This window comes from Ranitomeya variabilis, chromosome 1 (genome assembly GCF_051348905.1).
Source record: "Ranitomeya variabilis isolate aRanVar5 chromosome 1, aRanVar5.hap1, whole genome shotgun sequence".
In the NCBI taxonomy this organism is placed as follows: domain Eukaryota; kingdom Metazoa; phylum Chordata; class Amphibia; order Anura; family Dendrobatidae; genus Ranitomeya; species Ranitomeya variabilis.
In genome coordinates, this window is record NC_135232.1 from 430,361,890 (window position 1) to 430,377,401 (window position 15,512).

Consider the following 15,512-nt stretch of genomic DNA (forward strand, 5'->3'; position numbering starts at 1 on the left):
AATACAACTTTATGAGAAGAAAAACGGATTCGGCGCATAAAAAAGGATCCGTTTTTTCCAAACTTGCCGGATTGTGCCTGAAACAAAAAACCTGATGTGTGAAAGTAGCCATAACAGTGTTGTTCAAGCACACTATCTAAGAAAATAAATAGTGATTGTTCATTTAGTGACAGGTGACTGACAGCTGTGGGCCTAAGGTTGTGAAACAGCAGGGTACAAGGGGGAAGGCTACTTAAAACATGAGTGAGAAAAAGCAAGAATGTGATGGAAAGGGGAATAGGCTTGTTGTTCGACATGTACTGTATTTGGGTTAGATGTTAATGTGAATGAAATCTCAACTGAACAAACACCGTCATGTCCTAACCAAAGACCATTGATAACATCTGTTACTGGCCAGTCTACCCAACACTCTTTAGCAGCAGCTCACAAAGAGCATCTGCTTGATGGCAAACACACAATCAAGTGGCCTCTCCTCTTCCTCCACTTTAACATCACACACAGTACAATCCTCAGAGGTGGCACCCCAATCACCCTTGTTTCCCCCCTTGTAAAAAATTTCCAAATGCCCAACTAACTGTGGGGAACCTCAGATAGGCCATTCTGAAAAGAGTTCACACATTGTATTCCATGGGCATAAGAGGTCTGCTCCTAAGAATAACAGAATTCAGAGGAGGAAAGCATATGCACCAATGCCCAAAATGTTTTCATGTAGGATCCAGGGTCAGACTAAGTAGGGTCAGAGCAGAATCCAGACCCTCATCACCAGACATTAACCACCAAGGGTGGAGGTGATCCAGATAAGTCTCAGATACCAGAGGCGCATGCGATTTGTACTGTGGCATCAGGGCAGGAAAAGGAGGAGGGTGACTCTCAGGGTGAGTAGTGTGAGAACAGAGAGGATGAGAAAGAAGTTGTAGATCCCACTTAGTTTGAGCCCAGAGGTCTGCAGCTACGTAGCTCAGCAAAGGAGATGGAGAAGGGGAAGATGAGAAGGTTACATTGCAGCTTGCCACACAGCACAAAGTGACGCAACCATGACAAGCACTGCATCCTCAGCCCCAATGTTGCCTGCTGCCAAAACCGGTTGCGAAAGTGCAGTTTGCAGGGGTGGCAACGGTTGCCTAGCCTGCACGTTTTTTGAGACTGCAAAGGATGAATCAACACATGTTATCTGTCAAATTTGCAAAAAAAAAACTCAGAAGAGGCAAAAATTGCAATAATTTCACATCTACATGCATGAACATGCATGAACTGGCACATGTGTGATCAACGTGCCTTAGTGTGGGAATCTTACTGCGCTAAAATGTGGACTAGAAGGCCTCACCAACCACCATCCGTCCCATCAACCCCATGTACTGCTTCTTCCATCACCATTCCAATTGTTCACGCACAGGTCTCGGGCTGTAGAAACTACAATTGCTTACCCACCGCAGTCGGGGTGAGTGATAGCCATTCAGCTGTTATGGAAGTAGTCAAGACTGCTGCTTTTACATCACCTAGCACAACACATTTTTCTCAATCCACCATAACATCTCCACCTGCACCTCACGCACAGTCCAGCAGTATGTCCTGTTCTCCTTAGTCCGCTTTCTCCCAGTACAGCAGTACAGTACTCTAATCGCTGGTATAATGTATTATGATGCATCAGCATTGCAATGCATTATACCTGTCAGTGCTGCACTAAAAGAAGCCTCCTAAACCATGCTCCTGGCTTGGTTTAAGCAAGCTACAGTAGCTGGCAGACCCAGAGATAACGACAACAATCAGATCCTCTTGATAACGTTGTGGATATTCTGATCGAAAGGGAGAGATAGCCCCCTCCCTCTCCTAGCATCCCAAATGATGAGATCCATATTGATTGCATCATTTAAGGGGTTTAACAGCTGGTGCAGGCATCACTCCTGGCTGTGACAACCAAGGCTCGGCTCTCACGTAAGCTGATCTCCCGGTGCCTATCATACGGGCACAGTTCCTGTACCTCTCACATTCACCATGACGTAAATATTCATCAAGGGTTGGGATCCACTTCCCATGACATATAGGTATGTCGGAGGACATGAAAGGGCTAAGCTATCTTGAACAATATATAAATATATATATATATATATATATATATATATATATATATATATATATATATATATACACTCACTGGCCACTTTATTAGGTACACCTGTCCAACTTCTTGTTAACACTTAATTTCTAATCAGCCAATCACATGGCGGCAACTCAGTGCATTTAGGCATGTAGACATTGTCAAGACAATCTCCTGCAGTTCAAACCGAGCATCAGTATGGGGAAGAAAGGTGATTTGAGTGCCTTTGAACGTGGCATGGTTGTTGGTGCCAGAAGGGCTGGTCTGAGTATTTCAGAAACTGCTGATCTACTGGGATTTTCACGCACAACCATCTCTAGGGTTTACAGAGAATGGTCCGAAAAAGAAAAAAAATCCAGTGAGCGGCAGTTCTGTGGGCGGAAATGCCTTGTTGATGCCAGAGGTCAGAGGAGAATGGGCAGACTGGTTCGAGCTGATAGAAAGGCAACAGTGACTCAAATCGCCACCCGTTACAACCAAGGTAGGCCTAAGAGCATCTCTGAACGCACAGTGCATCGAACTTTGAGGCAGATGGGCTACAGCAGCAGAAGACCACACCGGGTACCACTCCTTTCAGCTAAGAACAGGAAACTGAGGCTACAATTTGTACAAGCTCATCGAAATTGGACAGTAGAAGATTGGAAAAACGTTGCTTGGTCTGATGAGTCTCGATTTCTGCTGCGACATTTGGATGGTAGGGTCAGAATTTGGCGTAAACATGAAAGCATGGATCCATCCTGCCTTGTATGGAGCATCTTTGGGATGTGCAGCCGACAAATCTGCGGCAACTGTGTGATGCCATCATGTCAATATGGACCAAAATCTCTGAGGAATGCTTCCAGCACCTTGTTGAATCTATGCCACGAAGAATTGAGGCAGTTCTGAAGGCAAAAGGGGGTCCAACCCGTTACTAGCATGGTGTACCTAATAAAGTGGCCGGTGAGTGTGTATATATATATATATATATATATAATGTTTTAAAAGGCCACTTACATTTCATAAGCACCTATTTGTGCAAAGGCTCACTTTTTAAAACACACCTCTCATACATCTACAGTATATATCTAGTTATAAAAACAAAAATTAGCTTTTACACCAAATGTATTTAAGTTTTCCATTGATTCAATTATAAACAAAAATTGAATTATAAGTTTATTATAGTGAATTATTTAAATGCAGAGATAAAAAAGAGAGAAACAAAACATTTTTATGTTTTAATGTAAACAAGATTCTGTAAAAAAAAAAATCCAATAAATCTATAAAGCTGAGAAAGCTGTGTGGTTAAGCAAAATACAGTTTTCAAAGCCCCTGGAGTTAGTAATTTTCTTCAAAGACAAAGGTAATTGTAAATGCAATTGCAAGTAGTGGTGTTAACCCAACATGAACTCCTACATGTATTGCACAGGCTAGTTATCTTTCTTTGCTTCCTGTAATGTCCTGAATATTGCTCTGCGGTTGCCTTTTAGGATATGGCAAAATTACAGTCACAGTTACAAACAAAAATGAAATGTTTCCCCATAGTTTATGAAGGGCGAACCACTTCATGATTCAGTCTAAGTTATTTTACTTGCTGACCCTTCATTTTATTACCAGCAAAATTCTTTAGAGTTCTAACAACCTTTAATTCTCATGTAGCTTTTTGCTGGATTAAGCATATAAAATGTCATGGTGTGAAAATGATGCATGGAGAAAGTATAATTGTGACACCACTTAGTTGTAGTAAGAAGAAAATAGGCAAAATATAGCTTTTAGTGGCTAGGCACACACTCTATATAACTTATTCCACCTGCCCAAAATATAACATAATATTGGAATGGTATTATAGTTTTATCTTGGTTTTATGGAGCCATGGCCGAAAGTGTTGCACTCTTGAAATTGTCCCAGAAATTAAGTACAGTATTTCTCCCAGAAGATTATAGAAATTACACATGCTTTGTTATACACATGTTTATTTCCTTTGTGTGTATTGGAACAACACAAAAAGCTGAGAAAAAATGACAAATTGGACAAGACAAAATTGTTGGCATCCTCAACTTAATATTTGGTTGCACACTAGTGATAAGTGAACGCACTGGGATAACATCTTATCCGAGCATGCTCAGGTGTTATCCGGGCATCTGGGAGTGTTCGTATATTATGTTTGAGTTCCTGCGGCTGCATCATTTGTGGCAGTTAGACGGCCTGAACATGTGTGGAGTCCCTAACAAGCAGGCAATCCCTGCATGTGTTAAGGCTGTCTAACAGCCGCAAATCATACAGCCGCAGGAACTCAAACATAATATATGAGCCAGATACGTAGCTAGGGGTTCAGCTCGGGGGGGGGGGGGGACACGTGAGAGGGTCCATAACAGGTAGACATATCGTTAGTGCAACCTGTGGGGACACACTTGGGCCCAAAAGATAAGGGGGCCAGTTTGTACCTTTATAAAGGTGCAATTTTGCAATTTTAGGAGCTCTTGGGCTGCAAAGGGCCCATATATTGCTTTTGCGCATGGGCCTATTTATGTCTGTGTCCACCTGTGGCCCCTAACCAGGTAGCCATGATTATAACTATGGTGGGTATAGGGGAACCTCAGGAGATGACCGCACTGTTATTGAAAATAGATCTCTATACAAAGCCCAGCACTGATATTACCGCCATATGGTGACATATATTGGTAGATACCAGTCCTGCAGAACATATAGAGATTACAGTACAGTTATAGATGGTGACTTACCGCTGACGTTCTTTCTGGTGCAGTCATTCACTTTTCCTGTCTTTTCCATCTGGCCCAGACCAGCATGTCGACTTCTCCAGCCAGGACTCGTCTGCAGAGATAACAACAAAGACACATCTGACTTCTCACATTTCCAACACTGTTCACATCTATTCCCAATCTGCACAAACTCCTTATCCAGCTGATGCCCCAGTGCTGAGCCGCTGCTGCCATATGTGTCCCTATTTCTGCACCCACTGTGTGATACAATAACGGCTCCTCTTAGTGCCCCACATAGTAATGCTACTAGTGTGCCCTCACATAGTAATAATGCAGTTTCTGTGCTCTCTAGATGGTAAAATTGCCGCCTAGAAAATACTAATTTCCTGTGCATGTGCCCTCCACATTTTGTCCCTGGAAAGTAATAATACTCCATGTGCAATTTTGATGGTCACAATGCTGAGAGCGCCTATAACAATAATGTTTAAGTACCCACTTAACATTTAACAATGTCCCCTGAGTTCCCTATGTACAACTCCCCTATACCCAGTATGGTGGGCCCACAGATCCCCTATACACCGTATGGTGATCCCACAGCTACCCTATACACGGTATAATGCTCCCACAGCTTCCTTATAAACAGTATGATGTGTCCGCAGCTCTCCTATACATAGCATTATGGGCTCACAACTGCCCTATACACAGTATAATGCCCCCCACAGCTTCCTCATACACAGTATGGTCGGCCCACAGATCTTTCATACACCATATGATGATCTTACAGCTCCCCGATACATAGTACAGTATACGAGGCCAACAGCTTCCCTATACACAGTATGATGTGCCCACAGCTCCCCTACACTGTGTAATGTTGAAAGAGCTCCACTATACACAGTATAAAGCCCCCACAGCTTCCTTATACACAGTATGATGGCTCACAGCTCCCCTACATTTAGTATGACGTCCCCAGAGTTTCTCTATACATAGAATTATGTCCCCAATGCTGTCCCAAAGCACAGTAGAATGACTTCCAGAGTAATCCTCACTTTATGATGTCCCCCACACAGTATACTCGCATCCACAGTAGCCTCGAAAATGTTTATTGTTCCTCATTAGTGATGGGCAAGCACTAAAATGCTCGGGTGCTCATTGGTCGAGTCAGCAAATTGGAAAGCTCGGGTGCTTGACCCGAGCAACGAGTGCTGTACAACAAATACAAATATAACAAATGCAAATATAACAAATACAAATATAACAGTGTAGACTGGACAGCAATAAGGTCCCTTAAGGGTATGAAGCTATACCCAGTTACAATTTTTCCACATGGTGAACATACAAAACATATATATATACATATATACATATACCTATAAATACAAGTTGCCCATTGCATAGTTAGGATGGCGTGCAATCCATAGTGCAAGCATAAATATGGCGCAGGAGGACGGCATCAAAAAATATGCATAAATATTTTAGTTATACTGTATGTGCTTGCAGAGTGAAACAATAGCAAAACAATAGACTGACCTTGTTGCAGGGGACCTGCAGTGTGCCATCAGTGAACCAGTTCTAGTTCCCGGTTAAGGCCTTTTGGTGTGAGGGTCTGAATTGGTGTTCTATATTCTATATTGGTGTATATCCAATGGGCTTCCCGTTCTATCAACAATTTAATATGGTTCCCACCCCTGCGTGGTCTATCAACGTTATAAAATCGAGCTCAATCACCCACCCTCACTCTGGCAAACAATTTAGAATTAGGGGGTTCTTCACTTGCGACTCCAACAATGTCGTATATGTGAGAAAATGCCCCTGTGGCCTTCTCTATGTCGGTGAGATGACAGAACATATTTGCAACGGAATTGCATACCATAAGTCTACCATACGATGCAAAAAAATGTGGCTCCCCCTTCCCCACCATTTTATTTCTGCTAATCATTCCGTCTCGCAACTACGGTTTCAGGTACTGGAGTGTTGTGAACTGTGTTTCTGGGCTCCCTCTGGTGGTCACTAACGGTATTGTGTTAGGTATGTCTTGTTGCAGGCCTGAGCTCCAGCTGGGTCGTTAAGCAGCGGGTGTTTCCTATTTGAGTCTCCTCTGGACTCAGTCTCTTGCCTGGCATCGTTGTATCCAGACCTATTTGGTCTCCTCCGGATTCCTTTCAGTCTGCCTCATGCAAGAAAAGCTAAGTCTGTTTTGTACAATTTGGATCGTTGCATTATTCAGTGTTTTTGTCCAGCTTGCTTTACATTTGATTTTTGACTCGCTGGAAGCTCTAGGGGGCTGATATTCTCCCTCCACACCGTCAGTCGGTGTGGGGGTTCTTGAATGTTCAGCGTGGATGTTTTGTAGGGTTTTCTGCTAACCGCATAGTCCACTATCTATTTTCTGCTATCTAGACTATTGGGCCTCACTTTGCTGAATCTAGTTCATCTCTACGTTTGTGTTTTCCTCTTGCCTCACCGTTATTATTTGTTGGGGGCTTTCTATATCTTTGGGGTTCAATTTCTCTGGAGGCAAGCGAGGTCTTATTTTTTCCCTCTAGGGGTAGTCAGTTCTCCGGCTGGCTCGAGATGTCTAGAACCAACGTAGGCACGTTCACCGGCTACTTTTAGTTGTTTGTGTCAGGATCAGGTATGCGGTTAGTCCAGTTTCCACCTCCCTAGAGCAGTATTTATATTTTTGCTATCTTGCCGGAATATCAGAGATCCTCTGCCATTGGGATCATAACAGAATGCCAGGCCAAAAGAAAATGTTTAATGCATCGCAGAAGCGGGATTAAAAAGAAGTTCTGAGGTTTTTTTGTTTTTTTTTGCTGAAGTTTGCCTAGCTTCTTCCATCCCCTTTTTCTTTGAGTGGCTGAAACTCTGCTGCAGATATGAATGTCCAGACTCTGACTTCTAGTGTGGATCAGCTTGCTGCTAGGGTGCAAAGCATTCAGGATTTTGTTATCCATAGCCCTATGTCTGAACCAAAAATACCTATTCCTGAGCCGTTTTTTGGAGATAGATCTAAATTCCTGAATTTTAGGAATAATTGTAAATTGTTTCTGTCTCTGAAACCTCGTTCCTCTGGTGATTCCGCTCAGCAAGTTAAGATTGTTATTTCCTTCTTGCGCGGCGACCCTCAGGATTGGGCCTTCTCTCTGGCGCCAGGAGATCCTGCATTGGTGAATGTTGATGCGTTTTTTCTGGCACTTGGTTTGCTTTATGAGGAGCCTAATCTTGAAAATCAGGCTGAAAAAATGTTGCTGGTTATCTCTCAGGGTCAGGACGAAGCTGAGGTATATTGACAAAAATTTCGGAAATGGTCCGTGCTTACTCAATGGAATGAGTGTGCACTGGCCGCAAATTTCAGAAATGGTCTTTCTGAAGCCATTAAAGATGTGATGGTGGGGTTTCCTATCCCTACAGGTCTAAATGATTCAATGGCTCTAGCCATTCAAATTGATCGACGTTTGCGGGAGCGCAAATCTGATAATCCTTTGGCGGTGCTGTCTGAACGGTCACCTGATTCTATGCAATGTGACAGAATTCTGACCAGAGCCGAGCGACAAAATCACAGACGTCAAAATGGGTTGTGTTTCTACTGTGGTGATTCAACACATGTTATCTCAGCATGCTCTAAACGTTTAAAGAAAAAGTTAATCCTGTCGCCATTGGTACTTTTCAGCCTAAGTTTATTTTGTCTGTGACTTTAATTTGTTCATTATCTTCTTACTCAGTTATGGCTTTTGTGGATTCTGGTGCTGCTTTAAGTCTGATGGATTTGTCGTTTGCCAAGCGCTGCGGTTTTGTCCTGGAGCCTTTGGAAAATCCTATTCCTCTTAGAGGAATTGATTCTACGCCATTGGCAGAGAATAAACCTCAGTATTGGACGCAGGTGACCATGTGCATGACTCCTGTACATCAGGAGGTGATTCGTTTTTTGGTACTGCATAAAATGCATGATGTTGTCGTTTTGGGTCTGCCATGGTTACAGGCCCATAATCCAGTTTTGGATTGGAAAGCTATGACTGTGTCTAGTTGGGGGTGTCAGGGGATTCATGTCGATTCTCCATTGGTGTCTATTGCTTCTTCTACTCCTTCTGAGATCCCTGAGTTTTTGTCAGACTTTCAGGATGTATTTAATGAGGCCAGGTCCAGTGCCCTTCCTCCTCATAGGGACTGTGATTGTGCTATAGATTTGATTCCTGGTAGTAAGTTTCCTAAGGGACGACTCTTTAATTTATCTGTGCCAGAGCATGCCGCGATGCGGAGTTATATAAAGGAGTCTTTGGAGAAGGGACATATTCGCCCATCCTCGTCCCCTCTTGGTGCAGGATTCTTTTTTGTGGGCAAGAAAGACGGGTCTCTGAGACCTTGTATTGATTATCGTCTTCTGAATAAGATCACTGTTAAATTTCAGTATCCTTTGCCATTGTTGTCTGATTTGTTTGCTCGGATTAAGGGATCCAGTTGGTTCACCAAGATAGATCTTCGTGGTGCGTATAACCTTGTGCGCATAAAGCAGGGAGATGAATGGAAAACGGCATTTAATACGCCTGAGGGTCATTTTGAGTACCTGGTGATGCCTTTCGGATTATCTAATGCTCCTTCTGTGTTCCAGTCCTTCATGCATGACATCTTCCGGAAATATCTGGATAAATTTATGATTATTTATCTGGATGATATTTTGGTTTTTTCTGATGATTGGGAGTCCCATGTGAACCAGGTCAGGATGGTGTTTCAGGTTTTGCGGGAGAATGCTCTATTTGTGAAGGGTTCAAAATGTATCTTTGGGGTACAGAAGGTTTCTTTTTTGGGTTTTATTTTTTCCCCTTCTACTGTGGAGATGGACCCAGTTAAGGTCCGTGCCATTCATGACTGGACTCAGCCCACGTCTGTTAAGAGCCTGCAGAAGTTCTTGGGCTTTGCTAATTTTTACCGTTGTTTTATCGCTAATTTCTCCAGCGTGGTTAAACCTTTGACGGATATGACCAAGAAGGGTTCTGATGTTGCGAATTGGTCTCCTGCGGCCGTGGAGGCCTTTCGGTTTACTTCAGCCCCAGTCTTGTGCCAGCCGGATGTCTCTCTTCCCTTCCAGGTTGAAGTTGATGCTTCTGAAATTGGTGCAGGGGCTGTTTTGTCGCAAAAAAGTTCTGATGGCTCCGTGATGAAGCCATGCGCCTTCTTTTCAAGGAAATTTTCGCCTGCTGAGCGGAACTACGATGTTGGTAATCGGGAGTTGTTGGCCATGAAGTGGGCATTTGAGGAGTGGCGACATTGGCTCGAGGGAGCTAGACATCGTGTGGTGGTCTTGACTGATCATAAAAATCTGATTTACCTCGAGTCTGCCAAGCGCCTGAATCCTAGACAGGCCCGTTGGTTGTTGTTTTTCTCCCGTTTTGACTTTGTGGTCTCGTACCTGCCTGGTTTGAAGAACGTGAAGGCTGATGCACTTTCTAGGAGTTTTGTGCCTGATTCTCTGGGAGTCTCTGAGCCGGCTGGTATTCTCAGAGAGGGAGTAATTTTGTCTGCCATTTCCCCAGATTTGCAACGAGGGCTGCAAAAATTTCAGGCTGATAGGCCTGATCGTTGTCCACCAGAGAGATTGCTTGTCCCTGATGGATGGACCAACAGAGTTATTTCTGAGGTTCATTCTTCGGTGTTGGCGGGACATCCTGAGATTTTTGGTACCAGAGATTTGGTGGCCAGGTCCTTTTGGTGGCCTTCCTTGTCGCGGGATGTGCGTTCTTTTGTGCAGTCCTGTGGGATTTGTGCTCGGGCTAAGCCTTGCTGTTCTCGTGCCAGCGGGTTGCTTTTGCCCTTGCCTATCCCAAAGAGGCCTTAGACGCACATTTCCATGGATTTCATTTCGGATCTTCCGGTGTCTCGGAAGATGTCTGTCATCTGGGTGGTGTGCGATCGTTTTTCTAAAATGGTCCATTTGGTGCCCTTGCCTAAGTTGCCTTCCTCCTCTGATTTGGTTCCTTTGTTCTTTCAGAATGTGGTTCGTTTGCATGGCATCCCTGAGAATATTGTATCTGACAGAGGATCCCAGTTTGTGTCCAGATTCTGGCGATCCTTTTGTGCTAAGATGGGTATTGATTTGTCTTTTTCGTCGGCTTTTCATCCTCAGACTAATGGCCAGACCGAGCGAACTAATCAGACGTTAGAGACTTATTTGAGATGTTTTGTTTCTGCTGATCAGGACGACTGGGTTACCTTTTTGCCACTGGCCGAGTTTGCCCTTAATAATCGGGCTAGTTCTGCCACCTTGGTTTCACCCTTTTTCTGCAACTCTGGTTTTCATCCTCGTTTCTCCTCGGGTCAGGTTGAATCTTCTGACTGTCCTGGGGTTGATTCTGTGGTGGATAGGTTGCAGCGGATTTGGAACCATGTGGTGGACAATTTGAAATTGTCACAAGACAAGGCCCAGCGGTTTGCCAACCGCCGCCGCGGTGTGGGTCCCCGACTTCGTGTTGGAGATTTGGTTTGGTTGTCTTCTCGGCATGTTCCTTTGAAAGTCTCCTCTCCTAAGTTCAAGCCTCGCTTTATCGGTCTTTATAAGATTTTGGAAATCCTTAACCCGGTGTCTTTTCGCTTGCACCTTCCAGTGTCTTTTGCTATTCATAATGTGTTCCATAGGTCCTTGTTGCAGCGGTACGTGGTGCCTATGGTTCCTGCTGTTGAGCCTCCTGCCCCGATTTTGGTTGAGGGCGAGTTGGAGTACGTGGTGGAGAAGATTCTGGATTCTCGTATCTCTAGACGGAAACTCCAGTATTTAGTTAAGTGGAAAGGCTATGGTCAGGAGGATAATTCCTTGTTTGTCGCCTCTGATGTTCATGCGGCTGATTTGGTTCATGCCTTTCACGCTGCTCATCCTGATCACCCTGCGGGTCTTGGTGAAGGTTCGGTGACCCCTCCTCAAGGGGGGGGTACTGTTGTGAACTGTGTTTCTGGGCTCCCTCTGGTGGTCACTAACGGTATTGTGTTAGGTATGTCTTGTTGCAGGCCTGAGCTCCAGCTGGGTCGTTAAGCAGCGGGTGTTTCCTATTTGAGTCTCCTCTGGACTCAGTCTCTTGCCTGGCATCGTTGTATCCAGACCTATTTGGTCTCCTCCGGATTCCTGTTTTGTACAATTTGGATCGTTTGCATTATTCAGTGTTTTTGTCCAGCTTGCTTTACATTTGATTTTTGACTCGCTGGAAGCTCTAGGGGGCTGATATTCTCCCTCCACACTGTCAGTCAGTGTGGGGGTTCTTGAATGTTCAGCGTGGATGTTTTGTAGGGTTTTCTGCTAACCGCATAGTCCACTATCTATTTTCTGCTATCTAGACTATTGGGCCTCACTTTGCTGAATCTAGTTCATCTCTACGTTTGTGTTTTCCTCTTGCCTCACCGTTATTATTTGTTGGGGGCTTTCTATATCTTTGGGGTTCAATTTCTCTGGAGGCAAGCGAGGTCTTATTTTTTCCCTCTAGGGGTAGTCAGTTCTCCGGCTGGCTCGAGATGTCTAGAACCAACGTAGGCACGTTCACCGGCTACTTTTAGTTGTTTGTGTCAGGATCAGGTATGCGGTTAGTCCAGTTTCCACCTCCCTAGAGCAGTATTTATATTTTTGCTATCTTGCCGGAATATCAGAGATCCTCTGCCATTGGGATCATAACACTGGAGCAGGTTGATAGACCACGCAGGGGTGGGAACCATATTAAATTGTTGATGGAACAGGAAGCCCATTGGATATACACCCTTCAGACCCTCACACCAAAAGGCTTTAACCGGGAACTAGACCTGGTTCACTGATGGCACACTGCAGGTCCCCTGATCTGCTGCTAGAGTAGTTCATTGTCTCTACGAACCCGACTTGGGAGTGTATATTTTATTTTGAACGTAATGTTATGAATGACGAGCATATGTGTAATAGACTGACCCTTCTATTATTTCTACACCAAGGTCAGTCTATTGTTTTGCTATTGTTTCACTCTGCAAGCACGTATAGTATAACTAAAATATTTATGCATATTTTTTTATGCTGTCCTCCTGCACCTACGCCATATTTACGCTTGCACTATGGATTGCACACCATCCTAACTATGCAATGGGCAACTTGTATTTATATATGTATATATGTATATATTATATGTTTTGTATGTTCACAATGTGGAAAAATTGTAACTAGGTATAGCTTCATACCCTTAAGGGACCTTATTGCTGTCCAGTCTACCCTGTTATATTTGTATTTGTTATATTTGTATTTGTTGTACAGCACTCTCCTTTTTACAAAAATCTTTTCCCACAAACTAATATACTGTAATTTTCATTGTTTTTCCAGTGAGGTTTGACAAAGGCCCACTACGGGGCTGAAACGTTACCTCAACTTCGCTATACTTCTGTGGTGAATACAATAAATGACTCCTTTTTTTGCATTTGAAAAACTCTAAGAATTTGTGTGCGGCTGTTTTTTATGAATTTATGAGCCAACTGGATAGCATCCAGGTTCAGCCTGCACCTGTCCTCATTGATCAGAGTGCACGCCATTTCCACTTCAAGTTTCGTATTCTATTGGCGTCTGCACCTGAGCCCTAAATGTCTACAGAAACATTTGCATTCGACGAGCCTGCAGCTACACGCGTCCTTGCTAAAGTTACCAACTCAGGTGATTTCTTGAAAATCCCAGCCCAGGAACTTCGCACTAAAGACTACGAGCGGGAGCGGAGGCGGTTGGCATCATTTGATCTACACTCCATCACCCTAGCATAATATCGTAGACTGAGCAGGATTACACTTGGCCTCAGGTGCCATCTGCGTCCAACACTGTTCTCCGATAAAACTGACTACTGTGACAAGTTTCAAAAAATACTTAATAAATGCTCTTTAGATATTATCCTACTTACTATTGACTTTCTCCAAACAGCCATCACAGAATTTGAAGAGAAGATCTCTTCCATTGAGGAGCAACTGTCCACATCTTTACCAACGGCGGATTGGAGCTTCTTGAAGACGAAAACTGATAAGGCAATTGAAGAACATCGCAAATTTTTACAGAAGAAACGCTCCAAATTTCAGTGAGATTCTGAAGATTATTCCCAAAATCAAGTATATAGATGGAACAATTCTGCTTTTTTAGGTACCGGACGAAATAACACTGGACCTCAGCGCCAGGGGTCGTACAGTACAGACAGCGACAGCTCTTCAAACAGCTTCCAACAAAGCCGTTTTTTATCCATGCGTCCGACTTCAAGGCCCAATACTCGCTACGGAGGAGACCGACATGGAGGGCCCTCCAGAAACGCAGATCAGATGACCACGAGGTCCCAGGTAAGGCCACCAACTCGGTCATCAAAATCTCCTCCTAAACCCTCAACCAGGCGGAACTAGCAGTTTTGCAACGGGGCTTATCCTTCTGTCCAAACCCGCCATGGGACAAGTTTAAACTATCCCAGGACTTACATTTTTTCACAATCTCCGCTTGAAGACACACTTTGGACTGTCACAGGACTCATCAAGGAATAGGGTGTCCACATCTGTGGATGACCCTATCCCTGCACTAAGTATTGTACATTTTGGTTTACGTAATGCCAGCAGTTTCAATCCTCTGCGTAACTATCATGCCACTGAGGCATATATTGATCTTATTCAGAAGGATATTGATATAATTTTGGAACAGCACCGTACGGGTAGTTTCCCTACACATAACAACATTTCTCCTATTGAGAAACAGGCCCTCGATTATCTTAGAAACAAAAAAAGTATCATGATAAAGCCAGCTGACAAGGGTGGTGCTATTGTGGTACAGAACACCGCTGACTATACATCTGAAATTCTTAGACAACTATCTGATGGAACCACATATCAACAAATTTCCTCTGACCCCACGTCCACTATTAAAACACGGATTAACACAATTCTCCATAGATACCAATTCATCAATGCCATTGACTCTAAAACAGTAACTTTCCTCACTAATCCTCATCCTGTTACTCCTGTCATATATACTCTACCCAAAATTCATAAGTCCCACATCAATCCACCTGGACGACCTATCGTCGCCTCTACGGATTCTATTTTGGCCCCTATTTCCAGCTATTTAGAAAAAATCTTGACCCTACTCACCAGGACAACAAGATCATTTATTCTCGATACAGGGCATTTCCTCCAAATCTTGCAACAATTCTCCCCTACACCACCAGAGAGCACCCTTGTCACGTTTGACGTAAAAAGTTTATATACTTCCATCAAACATGATTTAGGCCTAAAAGCAGTGGGAAATATCTTGCAGCAATCCAACTTCACAGTAAACTCTCGACAACTACTGTATGCTTAGAACTCCTATCCCTGACCCTACATAACAACTTCTTTCTTTTTGGTGACCAATATTACTTGCAGATCCAGGGCACCGCTATGGGCTCAAATGTAGCCCCGGCTTATGCGAATATCTACATGGACAACTACGAAAACGCACACGTGTACAACAAAACCCTATTCTGCACCTACAGTCGATGTTGGCTTCGATTCATAGATGATATCTTTAGTCTATGGACAGGCCCACATGACACTCTACTCACCTTTACTGAATACCTCAATTCTATTTGGCCAGAACTCCAATTTACATTGAACTGTGATCCAACACAGATATAATTTCATGACACTTTGGTCACCAAAGAGCCCGATGGTTCTCTAACCACTCATATTTTCTCTAAACCTACAGACTCTAATAGTCTGCTCCATTACCAGAGCTG